The 14,675-nt window shown below is 39.7% G+C and overlaps 1 protein-coding gene across 3 annotated transcripts in view; it reads right to left on the bottom strand.

The window, feature by feature from the left end:
• DCUN1D2 (defective in cullin neddylation 1 domain containing 2) overlaps positions 1-14,675 on the bottom strand; it is a 181,433-nt gene that overhangs the window by 105,456 nt on the left and 61,302 nt on the right. The window lies entirely within an intron of this gene.

The following is a 14,675-nucleotide window of genomic DNA, read 5'->3' as shown; positions in this document are numbered from 1 at the left end:
AATAAATACACTAATAAATAATTCTGTATAAATACACTCTGACATTGGCAGTGTTTAAACAATCCAGCAGAAACACGCAAAGTGAATGCAAAGCAGAAAAATGATTTCATATAAGCTATTAAGATGCATGTTTACTTCATGATTGGAAGGTTTTTTTTCAAGTAAAATAAATTCTAATTCTCTGCTTTAAAAATGTACTTCTGGCTTAATTATATTTTTGACTAGTAACTTGCGCTTCAGATGATATTTACCATCTACTGATTTGTTTTGTTTAACTAAGCAAAACTAGCAATATTTTTACGGTTATTCTGAAATATGTAAAATGGAACAAATGTATTTTATTGGCAGGGATACAAAACATGAGAGCATGGGAAACAGCTAATCAAGGGTGTACACATACCAAACGAAACACTGCTGCTAGTGTATTTTCCACATTACTTTGCACACAACATTTTTTGTTAATTTTTATCTTGCAATTATAATACCAATTATGCAGCATTTTATTTCAAATGTAGCTGTTCCTGCAGCTAATAATTTGTATTATTTTATTCAGCAATAGATTATTTTTAAATTTCAGGAAGAGCTAATGAAATGATAAATAATGCTCTTTCCTACATAAAAGCACTTAACGATGCTAATAACATTTTTTTTCATGCTCTAATTCTTTAGAGCGTGTCATTTTTACACCAGTGATGCTCTAAATATGTATTTATTAACCCCTTTGAATGGTCTGCTCGTTAGAGACAGAGGAAACTGCTGCTGCCCCAATCAGCAGCGCTAGTCACACGACCCAGCATCTGACAGCTTTCCTTGGCTCAGGCCTTCTTATGTTCTGTTTAGGGTTGCACCGATACCGATACTAGTACCATGCCGATACCAAGTATTTGCATGAGTACTTGTACTTGTGCAAGTGCACCGATACCTCCAATTCCTACCCATATGCCATCTTGTGGCATTTTTCAAACTGCATGTTCCCATTTCATTTTAAGCTGGAGTGGAGGCTTAACTAAAAATTGCTGTTATTTGTATTATTGTACATCAGAGCAGTCATTCAGACAAACCCCTGAAGTACTGGGCAGTTAATAAACTGAGATTTAATGGCCCAAACATATCTTTCTAACCCATGCAGTAGTGTGAAAAGTGAAAGAGACTGTTCAGCTTAGCGTCAAACATCCTTGCTGTTAGCAGAAACAGACTTATAGCTGAACATGCAGAGATGCTTCTGTTCCTTAATAAGAACTTTCCACTAACGTTTGAAAAAATATTCTAATTGTTAGATTGCCTGTTATACTACTAGTTCTCCTCTTGTACAATTATGCTCAAAACATACTGTACTCTGAGGAACAACCTTAGCCAGGGCTGGACTGGGAATAAAAAGCAGCCCTGGAAAAATATGAAGACCAGCCCTATTTTCTGTTGAGTCAGTAGAATGCAAATGCCCCATTTTTCTCAGAGGATTACTGGGATACTACTTCCTCAATATTATTTTCAGAATTAAATTATATTACTTTGTATTAAGTACAAATGTTAGATTGATGAGTTATATAGGCACCCTACAACCCAATTGCATCCAGTAATCCCCCCTTTAAATTGTAGCTTTCCAGCTCTAGCTGCTGCAGCTGTTATTTATTGTTGTTATTATTAACATGTTATTGTAATATTATTATTTATAAACATGTTCTGTAAACTTTGTGACCACAAGCACATAAAACTGTTTTATTATTTCAAAATGTCTTTTGAGATACAGTTCACAATTATAAAGAAGTGATCTTAAATCATTACTCTGTAATGTGCTAGGTAAACTGTCATGACATAAAAAAGTATCGGTAATTGGTATCGGTGAGTATTTGAAAAAAAGTATCGGTACTTGTACTCAGTCTTAAAAAAATGGTATCGGTGCAACCGTAGTTCTGTTTATTATTTATGGTCTATGCAGGATGCATCTTGTATTTGTTAATAGTCTTTAGGGGAATATAAAGATGGTCAACCAGAAGGATACTCAGATACGTTTGTAAAAAAACTAAAAAAAAAAAAAGAGGCTTTTAAAGGATTATTCAACTCAAACAATGTTCTAGCATGCACCTGTATAAAAGTCAATGTTTACACTGATACTGAGACTAGAAAGCTATGCATGTTACTCATAGGCTGATAACTTCTACAGCTCAGCTGTCAGAAAACAAACTGCTTCTACAAACATGAAAGCACAAAGTGCTAGATTACAAGTGGAGCACAATCGTTGTGCGTATGTGGGTGTGTACATATGTATTTAGACACACACACACACATATATATATATATATATATATATATATATATATATATATATATATATATATGTGTGTGAATACATATACAGACATAAATATAAGTGCATTGGAGCGCTTTGCCGTTAAGTAGATGAATACATGTAAAAACATATTTAAGCAATATAAATGTTAAATAAAGGTTTTAACTATGTATTTACTGTAAATATTTCACATTCCAATTTTCTGCACATAGCAGACTATTTTCTAAGTATTTATACATAGATATTCCTATTAGGGGTGCGCATCTTCCCTGGTCTCACAATTCGATTATGATTATCCTGTCAACTATTCAAATTTGATATCACGATGCATCACGATTACTGCCCATGATTTTCATCAACAAATTAAAGCAATCAGAACTCCCTTTTCTAATATTATCGGTTTTAAAAAAAGGACACTTTCTGCATGTAGCAAAGTCTGAACACTGTAAAGTACCTGCAGAACAGCTGACTTGCAATGATTTCTTTAAACCTGTGCTACCTATGTTCTATATATATATATATATATATATATATATATATATATATATATATATATATATATATATATATATATATATATATATATATATATATATATATATATATATATATATACACACACACACACACATATACACATACATACACACATACACACACACACATACAAACACACAGATATATATATATATATATATATACACACACACACACACACATATATATACATATACACACACACACATACAGAACAATAAACAGTGAAGTCTCAGGATTTTTCAAACGTGCCAAGTTTAATTGATGTTTCGGAGATCTATCTCCCCTTCTTCCGAACAAACAGATGATGTGAAACACCCTCTTAAATAAGGCAAAAAATAAACAGTGATTACCTCCTCCCGTCTGAGAAAGGCGCCAAAATTCAAACATTGCGAACACTGAGAAAATTGCCAAACCGGAAGTGGTATATTGAACCACTTCCGGCCCGGCGTTACAAACATTGGAAACTCACATAATATGTAACAAACACATTGATATCACAAACGAAAACGCTGTGTTATGTACATAGATAGCAGTTATAAACCTGTGCTTTAGGTGCCATGTCAATACTTGTTATAGATTCCGGTCTGAGTATCCTTAACATACCCGGAAGTGACATAATTCGTGTCAACCGGAAGAAGGGCATCGTAGTGTGTGTAAGTTGTGGATAGCCAGTTCCCGAAACTGGAAGTGGAGCATAACCCAGTGACACAACATAGGTAAAGTTATTAGCATGTACACATTATTCAAAATAATAAACCAAAACAGAAGTTATGTTTACCTGATAAATTACTTTCTCCAACGGTGTGTCCGGTCCACCGCGTCATCCTTACTTGTGGGATATTCTCTTCCCCAACAGGAAATGGCAAAGAGCCCAGCAAAGCTGGTCACATGATCCCTCCTAGGCTCCGCCTTCCCCAGTCATTCGACCGACGTAAAGGAGGAATATTTGCATAGGAGAAACCATATGATACCGTGGTGACTGTAGTTAAAGAAAATAAATTATCAGACCTGATTAAAAAACCAGGGCGGGCCGTGGACCGGACACACCGTTGGAGAAAGTAATTTATCAGGTAAACATAAATTCTGTTTTCTCCAACATAGGTGTGTCCGGTCCACGGCGTCATCCTTACTTGTGGGAACCAATACCAAAGCTTTAGGACACGGATGAAGGGAGGGAGCAAATCAGGTCACCTAAATGGAAGGCACCACGGCTTGCAAAACCTTTCTCCCAAAAATAGCCTCAGAAGAAGCAAAAGTATCAAACTTGTAAAATTTGGTAAAAGTGTGCAGTGAAGACCAAGTCGCTGCCCTACATATCTGATCAACAGAAGCCTCGTTCTTGAAGGCCCATGTGGAAGCCACAGCCCTAGTGGAATGAGCTGTGATTCTTTCAGGAGGCTGCCGTCCGGCAGTCTCATAAGCCAATCTGATGATGCTTTTAATCCAAAAAGAGAGAGAGGTAGAAGTTGCTTTTTGACCTCTCCTTTTACCAGAATAAACAACAAACAAGGAAGATGTTTGTCTAAAATCCTTTGTAGCATCTAAATAGAATTTTAGAGCGCGAACAACATCCAAATTGTGCAACAAACGTTCCTTCTTTGAAACTGGATTCGGACACAAAGAAGGCACGACTATCTCCTGGTTAATGTTTTTGTTAGAAACAACTTTCGGAAGAAAACCAGGTTTAGTACGTAAAACCACCTTATCTGCATGGAACACCAGATAAGGAGGAGAACACTGCAGAGCAGATAATTCTGAAACTCTTCTAGCAGAAGAAATTGCAACCAAAAACAAAACTTTCCAAGATAATAACTTAATATCAACGGAATGTAAGGGTTCAAACGGAACCCCCTGAAGAACTGAAAGAACTAAGTTGAGACTCCAAGGAGGAGTCAAAGGTTTGTAAACAGGCTTGATTCTAACCAGAGCCTGAACAAAGGCTTGAACATCTGGCACAGCTGCCAGCTTTTTGTGAAGTAACACAGACAAGGCAGAAATCTGTCCCTTCAAGGAACTTGCAGATAATCCTTTCTCCAATCCTTCTTGAAGAAAGGATAGAATCTTAGGAATCTTTACCTTGTCCCAAGGGAATCCTTTAGATTCACACCAACAGATATATTTTTTCCATATTTTGTGGTAAATTTTTCTAGTTACAGGCTTTCTGGCCTGAACAAGAGTATCAATAACAGAATCTGAGAACCCTCGTTTTGATAAGATCAAGCGTTCAATCTCCAAGCAGTCAGCTGGAGTGAGACCAGATTCGGATGTTCGAACGGACCTTGAACAAGAAGGTCTCGTCTCAAAGGTAGCTTCCATGGTGGAGCCGATGACATATTCACCAGATCTGCATACCAAGTCCTGCGTGGCCACGCAGGAGCTATCAAGATCACCGACGCCCTCTCCTGATTGATCCTGGCTACCAGCCTGGGGATGAGAGGAAACGGCGGGAATACATAAGCTAGTTTGAAGGTCCAAGGTGCTACTAGTGCATCTACTAGAGTCGCCTTGGGATCCCTGGATCTGGACCCGTAGCAAGGAACCTTGAAGTTCTGACGAGAGGCCATCAGATCCATGTCTGGAATGCCCCACAGTTGAGTAATTTGGGCAAAGATTTCCGGATGGAGTTCCCACTCCCCCGGATGTAATGTCTGACGACTCAGAAAATCCGCTTCCCAATTTTCCACTCCTGGGATGTGGATTGCAGACAGGTGGCAGGAGTGAGTCTCCGCCCATTGAATGATTTTGGTCACTTCTTCCATCGCCAGGGAACTCCTTGTTCCCCCCTGATGGTTGATGTACGCAACAGTCGTCATGTTGTCTGATTGAAACCGTATGAACTTGGCCTTTGCTAGCTGAGGCCAAGCCTTGAGAGCATTAAATATCGCTCTCAGTTCCAGAATATTTATCGGTAGAAGAGATTCTTCCCGAGACCAAAGACCCTGAGCTTTCAGGGGTCCCCAGACCGCGCCCCAGCCCATCAGACTGGCGTCGGTCGTGACAATGACCCACTCTAGTCTGCGGAAGGTCATCCCTTGTGACAGGTTGTCCAGGGACAGCCACCAACGGAGTGAGTCTCTGGTCCTCTGATTTACTTGTATCGTCGGAGACAAGTCTGTATAGTCCCCATTCCACTGACTGAGCATGCACAGTTGTAATGGTCTTAGATGAATGCGCGCAAAAGGAACTATGTCCATTGCCGCTACCATCAAACCTATTACTTCCATGCACTGCGCTATGGAAGGAAGAGGAACGGAATGAAGTGTTTGACAAGAGTTCAGAAGTTTTGCTTTTCTGGCCTCTGTCAGAAAAATCCTCATTTCTAAGGAGTCTATTATTGTTCCCAAGAAGGGAACCCTTGTTGACTGAGATAGAGAACTCTTTTCTACGTTCACTTTCCATCCGTGAGATCTGAGAAAGGCCAGGACTATGTCCGTGTGAGCCTTTGCTTGAGGAAGGGACGACGCTTGAATCAGAATGTCGTCCAAGTAAGGTACTACTGCAATGCCCCTTGGTCTTAGTACCGCTAGAAGGGACCCTAGTACCTTTGTGAAAATCCTTGGAGCAGTGGCTAATCCGAAAGGAAGTGCCACGAACTGGTAATGCTTGTCCAGGAATGCGAACCTTAGGAACCGATGATGTTCCTTGTGGATAGGAACATGTAGATACGCATCCTTTAAATCCACCGTGGTCATGAATTGACCTTCCTGGATGGAAGGAAGAATTGTTCGAATGGTTTCCATTTTGAACGATGGAACCTTGAGAAACTTGTTTAGGATCTTGAGATCTAAGATTGGTCTGAACGTTCCCTCTTTTTTGGGAACTACGAACAGATTGGAGTAGAACCCCATCCCTTGTTCTCCTAATGGAACAGGATGAATCACTCCCATTTTTAACAGGTCTTCTACACAATGTAAGAATGCCTGTCTCTTTATGTGGTCTGAAGACAATTGAGACCTGTGGAACCTCCCCCTTGGGGGAAGCCCCTTGAATTCCAGAAGATAACCTTGGGAGACTATTTCTAGTGCCCAAGGATCCAGAACATCTCTTGCCCAAGCCTGAGCGAAGAGAGAGAGTGTGCCCCCCACCAGATCCGGTCCCGGATCGGGGGCCAACATTTCATGCTGTCTTGGTAGCAGTGGCAGGTTTCTTGGCCTGCTTTCCCTTGTTCCAGCCTTGCATTGGTCTCCAGGCTGGCTTGGCTTGAGAAGTATTACCCTCTTGCTTAGAGGACGTAGCACTTGGGGCTGGTCCGTTTCTACGAAAGGGACGAAAATTAGGTTTATTTTTGGCCTTGAAAGACCTATCCTGAGGAAGGGCGTGGCCCTTACCCCCAGTGATATCAGAGATAATCTCTTTCAAGTCAGGGCCAAACAGCGTTTTCCCCTTGAAAGGAATGTTAAGCAATTTGTTCTTGGAAGACGCATCCGCTGACCAAGATTTCAACCAAAGCGCTCTGCGCGCCACAATAGCAAACCCAGAATTTTTCGCCGCTAACCTAGCCAATTGCAAAGTGGCGTCTAGGGTGAAAGAATTAGCCAATTTGAGAGCACGGATTCTGTCCATAATCTCCTCATAAGGAGGAGAATCACTATCGATCGCCTTTTCTAGCTCATCGAACCAGAAACACGCGGCTGTAGTGACAGGGACAATGCATGAAATTGGTTGTAGAAGGTAACCTTGCTGAACAAACATCTTTTTAAGCAAACCTTCTAATTTTTTATCCATAGGATCTTTGAAAGCACAACTATCTTCTATGGGTATAGTGGTGCGTTTGTTTAAAGTAGAAACCGCCCCCTCGACCTTGGGGACTGTCTGCCATAAGTCCTTTCTGGGGTCGACCATAGGAAACAATTTTTTAAATATGGGGGGAGGGACGAAAGGTATACCGGGCCTTTCCCATTCTTTATTTACAATGTCCGCCACCCGCTTGGGTATAGGAAAAGCTTCTGGGGGCCCCGGGACCTCTAGGAACTTGTCCATTTTACATAGTTTCTCTGGGATGATCAAATTCTCACAATCATCCAGAGTGGATAACACCTCCTTAAGCAGATCGCGGAGATGTTCCAACTTAAATTTAAATGTAATCACATCGGGTTCAGCTTGTTGAGAAATTTTCCCTGAATCTGAAATTTCTCCCTCAGACAAAACCTCCCTGGCCCCCTCAGACTGGTGTAGGGGCATATCAGAACCATTATCATCAGCGTCCTCATGCTCTTCAGTATCTAAAACAGAGCAGTCGCGCTTACGCTGATAAGTGGGCATTTTGGCTAAAATGTTTTTGATAGAATTATCCATTACAGCCGTTAATTGTTGCATAGTAAGGAGTATTGGCGCGCTAGATGTACTAGGGGCCTCCTGAGTGGGCAAGACTGGTGTAGACGAAGGAGGGGATGATGCAGTACCATGCTTACTCCCCTCACTTGAGGAATCATCTTGGGCATCATTTTCTGTGTCACATAAATCACATTTATTTAAATGAGAAGGAACCTTGGCTTCCCCACATTCAGAACACAGTCTATCTGGTAGTTCAGACATGTTAAACAGGCATAAACTTGATAACAAAGTACAAAAAACGTTTTAAAATAAAACCGTTACTGTCACTTTAAATTTTAAACTGAACACACTTTATTACTGCAATTGCGAAAAAGTATGAAGGAATTGTTTAAAATTCACCAAAATTTCACCACAGTGTCTTAAAGCCTTAAAAGTATTGCACACCAAATTTGGAAGCTTTAACCCTTAAAATAACGGAACCGGGGCCGTTTTTATCTTTAACCCCTTTACAGTCCCTGGTATCTGCTTTGCTGAGACCCAACCAAGCCCAAAGGGGAATACGATACCAAATGACGCCTTCAGAAAGTCTTTTCTATGTATCAGAGCTCCTCACACATGCGACTGCATGTCATGCTTCTTCAAAAACAAGTGCGCAATACCGGCGCGAAAATGAGGCTCTGCCTATGATTAGGGAAAGCCCCTAGAGAATAAGGTGTCCAAAACAGTGCCTGCCGATATTATTTTACAAAATACCCAGATTAAAATGATTCCTCAAGGCTAAATATGTTTATATATGAATCGATTTAGCCCAGAAAATGTCTACAGTCTTAACAAGCCCTTGTGAAGCCCTTATTTACTGTCTGTAATAAAAATGGCTTACCGGATCCCATAGGGAAAATGACAGCTTCCAGCATTACATCGTCTTGTTAGAATGTGTCATACCTCAAGCAGCAAAAGTCTGCTCACTGTTCCCCCAACTGAAGTTAATTCCTCTCAACAGTCCTGTGTGGAACAGCCATCGATTTTAGTAACGGTTGCTAAAATCATTTTCCTCTTACAAACAGAAATCTTCATCTCTTTTCTGTTTCAGAGTAAATAGTACATACCAGCACTATTTTAAAATAACAAACTCTTGATTGAATAATAAAAACTACAGTTAAACACTAAAAAAACTCTAAGCCATCTCCGTGGAGATGTTGCCTGTACAACGGCAAAGAGAATGACTGGGGAAGGCGGAGCCTAGGAGGGATCATGTGACCAGCTTTGCTGGGCTCTTTGCCATTTCCTGTTGGGGAAGAGAATATCCCACAAGTAAGGATGACGCCGTGGACCGGACACACCTATGTTGGAGAAATGAACTGCACACAATAATAGCATAGTCTATGTGTATATAATAGCAAATTATGCTTATAATTATTTAAAAAATGTGCAAACTTATGTGAGTAAATGGGTACCTTACAAACACGGTACCTATGTGCTCTCAGAGTCGTGTATAAAATCAAATTAATATTATTGTACTGGCTGTGAACAACAGACTATACTAAAGAATATATAGTAGTCTGTGTTGTTTTTTTCCCCAATTCTTTTTTTTATTAGGAATCACATGGTAATACAATATAATTGCAGTTGACACTTGAAAAAACAAAATATAGGTAGTTTCAACAATGACATATAAGGAAAGTCTTTGACAAAGTATAGTCAGTCCATAAATATGAAATCAATTCCAGAGGTGTGGTGCAAGCCACTGAAGATTTCATAATTAGCTGTAGGATGAATTTTACATGGACTTGATAGGAATTAAGTCCGTGTGATAACCTAATCTCACGTTTCCCGTTTTCTCTTTTTCTATTACTTAATTTCCATTTAAACATAACAAACAAATTAAACATACATAAACACATACAAAGAAAAATTCTTCTTCCATTACTATCTAACAATGCATTAATCTATCACTAACATTAAAGTCCAGCCGTGTTTTTTTTTTTTTTTTGGTCTTCTACAGGGAGGCGCATTAATAAAAAAAAAAAAAAAAAAAAAAAAAAAAAGGGGGGGGGGGGTAGGGGGGTGGTTCTCTCTGATCTTCCTCAAACCAGCAGCGGGATAAATTTAAAACAAGAATGTGTGTGACCTTAACCCTCAATCAATATCTCTTCTAGACCAGCTCAATGTGGGTTATTATGTTGGTCAATTTCAGGGATAGTCCAGTGCTTCCTGGAATATTGCATTATGTAGAAAGGGTCGTAGAACCTGTTATTGTAAAGGAGGGGTAAGTGTGGTAACGAAACCTTGCCATTTTTTTAAGGAATAATCTTAGTCTACGGTTTACATCAAGTTTGGTGTCTAGTTGATCAATAAAAGTTTATTTAAAGTGGGCTAAGGAAGGTGGTTTTTTAGAGATTCATAGGGCAAAAATACACAAACGGGCTAATATAGTGCAGAGTGTAAGCATGGGGTGAATTTTGTTGTATTGTCCGTCCCATACAAAGAGATAAATCATCTTTAGGTCAAAGATGATATTGAGTTTGAAGGTAATTTTGATCCAGTACTGTAGCTGGTGCCAAAAACAGTCAACATATGGGCAGTCAAAGAAATAGTGGCCAAATGTAGGTTTAGGTAGGCAGCACTTAATGCACTTGTTCAGGCAATCGCAGTTCCAGTGTGTCAGATGTGCTGGGGTGATGTAATCTCCATTAAGCATCCTAGTCTGCATTTCCCTGAGGAAAACTGCTAGACTAGCCACATTGGTCTTTACCAGACTATTTTTAATATCCTCTGTCGTTGATGTCTCCCACACCCTCATTTTGTAGCCTAGGCAAAATATTTCCCATAACACTGTCAGAAGTACAATTGATTAGCTGCTGGTAGATCGGGGAAAGGGAAAAGTGAACCAACTTATAGGCCATATGTATAACAGCAAAGAGAGATAGCTCCCAAAAAACAGTATTTTGGGTGATTAAGGTATTTATGTAATGCCTGCTTTGCAGGTATGCATAAAAGTGTGAGTTAGTCATGTCAAACTTGTTTTTTAGATCCTGAAATGTCCTGAACGTGTGTCACAGCGGGTCCAGAAGTACACCTACTGAGTCAATACCCAAAGAACTCCAGACCCGGAAGGGAGCTGTGTCACTCCCGGCTGGGAAATCCTTGTTCCCCACCAGAGAAATAAATCTAGGGGAAGGGACTCTCTACCAAGGTATTTAAGGGTTAGCCACCATGCTCTCAGAATGTCCCTGTACAGTATATTATTTCAGTTCCCGATGTGGAATGTACGGAAGGTAGACAAGTGAATGTGATTTTGTGACTGCTTCCTCCAACGGAGGGATTGTGAAGTGTGCAGTATAAGGTTGCCAATCTAGGGTTAAACGAGTCAACGCTGCCCAGTTATATAATTTTAGGATTCGGGAGGGCCAATCCCCCCTTAAGATATGGTTGCTGCAATTTATTGGTAGCTATACGTGTTTTCTTGCCTCTTCAAATAAAGAATTGGATTGCTTTATTCATATGTGACAAGTCTGATTTGGTGAAAAGGAAAGGCAGCATTAAAAGTGGATATAATATTTTAGGTAAAACTGACATTTTCACTAGATTAATGCGTCCAGAGAAGCCAAGGGGGAGTTTTGTCCAGGCTTTCAATTGTGACTATTATGTAATATTAAGGTCATAAATGTTGTGGGGGTTGTGATGCAGGTCGGTGCCCAGATAGGTCAAAGTGTTAGGTTGCACAACAAAAGAGAAGCAGGATTTTTTATATTAGTGATCAGTTAGCCATAGTATCTCCGATTTATTCATGTTTATTTTGTAACCTGAGAAATCTCCAAAAATAGTATGTCTAATTTTTGGGATATATAACGAGGGGTTAGTGATAAAGAGGAGCATGTCATCAGCATATACGGCCATATGTAAGAGAAAGTCATTGATGGGCATCTCTGGGCAAGTCTGACTCAGCTTAAGGGTAAGTGGCTCCAAGGCCAGATTGAATAGAAGAGGGGATAACGGACACCCTTTGGAGCATGAAGGTGGGAGAGAGAAGACCTTTAACCATAATATTTGCAGTCGGGGAGGAGTAGATTTTGCTAAGGAAGTTAAGGAATGGGCCCTAAAAACGAAATTGCCTAAGGGTATGAAATAGATGGGGCCATTCAACTCTATAAAAGGCCTTCTATGCATCAAGGGATAGCAGGAAGGCCTCCTGGTCTCTCCTGTGTTGAGAATCCTTAGTCTTCATCTAAAAGTGGTTAATAGCATGGAGGACTTTACGCAAATTGACTACTGAGGTTCTACCAAACCCGGTTTGGTCAGGGTGCAGCAGGGAGGGAAGGATTTTCTTTAATCTATTGGCCAGGATTTTCATGAGTAGTTCTTGTAATCGTTATTAAAGAGGGATATGGTACGATACGACTCTGGGAGGGCATGGTCCTTCCCAGGTTTGGGGATTAGGGTAATATGGGCCGAATCAAGAGGATTTGAGGGGGTCTCGTTTTAAAGGAGAAGAGTGTTATATACCTTAGAGAGGATAGGGGATATCTGAGGAGATAGAAGACTGTAGAATTCTGTTGGAAGTCCATGTGGACCTGCGGGTTTTCCCTAAAGAAAGAGATTTGATAGTATACGGAATCTCTTCAGTAGATATTGGGGCATTTAAAGCATCAATTTGGTCTGTCGTGAGTTGTGGCAGTGTGAGAGAATGCCAGAAATTGTTATGTGAATCAGGTATGTTTGGTTGTTATTTAGGGTATAATTGGAAATAGTAATTTGATAAACAGTGTGATAGCTCTGAAGGGTTTTTATAAGTTTTACCTCCATATCTAAGTGCAGCTTTTTTGGTGGACTGTGTTTTAACCAAATTGGCCAAAAGTCTGCACGATTTATTGCCAAAGCGGTAGAATTTACTTGCTGTTTTTAGCAGTTTTTTGTCTAACAAAAGCATCCAGTTCCGATTCAGCCATGATATAGGTGTCATATGTATGACGCAAGTTATGAGTACAATAATCTAGATAGGCTTGGCACAATGCTGTTTGTGGGGTGTTATGTTTATATTGAGTTTTACGTTTAAGGTTGGCTAGGTATGAAATGATATGACCAGTAAGGACTGCTTTAGCAGCCTCCCAAAAAAAACTGTGGTCTAGTTAGATGTATTGCGTTGTCTGTATAGTAGTCGTTCCAAGTGTGGATAAGAGATTTCTGAAAGGGCTTGGAGGTGAGAAGATATGAGGGGAAGCGCAGGGAATTTCTGGTGGGGCGTTTGGGGGCATAACCTACAGTTAATTCCACCGGGGCATGGTCAGAGACCACAATATTATGTATTTTTTTCGCAGTGACCAGTGTAATCAAAGAGTCCACAACCAGGAAAAAATATATTTGTGATAGTGAGGAATTAGCTTTAGAGAGACAGGTATAATTCCTGTGCGTCGGATGTCTTATACGCCATATGTCACACAAGGCCAAGGTGTCAGAGTAGTTGGAAAACTTTTCGAATGTCCCTTTATAGTTTTGCAGTCTTTGTTTTGTTGTAGTGTCCTATGACCAAGTTCTATCTATAAGGGGTTGAGATAAAAGGTTGTCACTAGTATCAATTTTGAACCTACAAAAGGAACCAAGTTATAGTCGAGATTTTCCCAGAAAGATATAAAATTTTATGATATGGTGTGTATATGTTACATAAAGTGTAATTAACCGAATTAATTGAGATTTGTAAAATGAGGAACCTGCCATCTTGGTCAGTAATAGTATTATGTATTTCTATGTCCAAACGATTGTCAAGGAGAATGGCCAGTCCTCTACTGGAGGAGTAATAGGAAAGAAAGATCACTCTCCCCACCCAGTCATTCCGAAGTTTCTCATGTTCCTCATCTCCCAAATGCGTCTCCTGAAGGAGGGCCACGTCAGTGTTTAATCTACATAGATGTGTTAAGATTGATTTACATTTAATGGGGGAATTAATTATCCTATGTCAGAGTGGTAGGCATGGGGATAGACAACCCCACTTGGCCAGGGGGGAGGCGAAGAGAAAAAAAAAAAAAGGGGGGGGGGGGAAGTGGGGGCCATGTCAGAAGCTAGCGTAGACAGTTGTTTACATTATACAGAATAAGGAGGGAGTCTGTGCGTAAGAGATTAGTGTGCCCTTGTAGCATTATCAATGGTATAATAAAATATTAAAAAGGAGCGCTCAAAATGAGCTAAAGTGCGGCTGTATTGGACAGAAGTGTAAAGTGCATAAAATGCTGGACAATGGTAGTGGTAAACTTAAACAAGCGCAGAAGATTAACCACAAATGCCTAACACTACAATCTAAATGTCCTAGATAAATGCACTAAAAAAAACCGCTACAAATGCATGAAATAAGTGTATTCATTGAAAGAGATCTGTATATAAATTTGATATACCATTTAATATAGTGCAATTCATAAAAATAAAAATTCATAAAACATTAATAAAAAATACTCATAAAAATACATTTAATACAATTGATTTAAGGTCGACCTTATAATATCAAATAACAATAAGAAATAACAATGTGTCTAAATAAAACTGATAAAAACAAAAGCAAAAATAAAGATCACAATAGCCAAATCGA

The sequence above is a fragment of the Bombina bombina genome, chromosome 3 (genome assembly GCF_027579735.1).
Source record: "Bombina bombina isolate aBomBom1 chromosome 3, aBomBom1.pri, whole genome shotgun sequence".
Taxonomy (NCBI): domain Eukaryota; kingdom Metazoa; phylum Chordata; class Amphibia; order Anura; family Bombinatoridae; genus Bombina; species Bombina bombina.
This window is presented reverse-complemented; position numbering and strand designations above follow the sequence as displayed.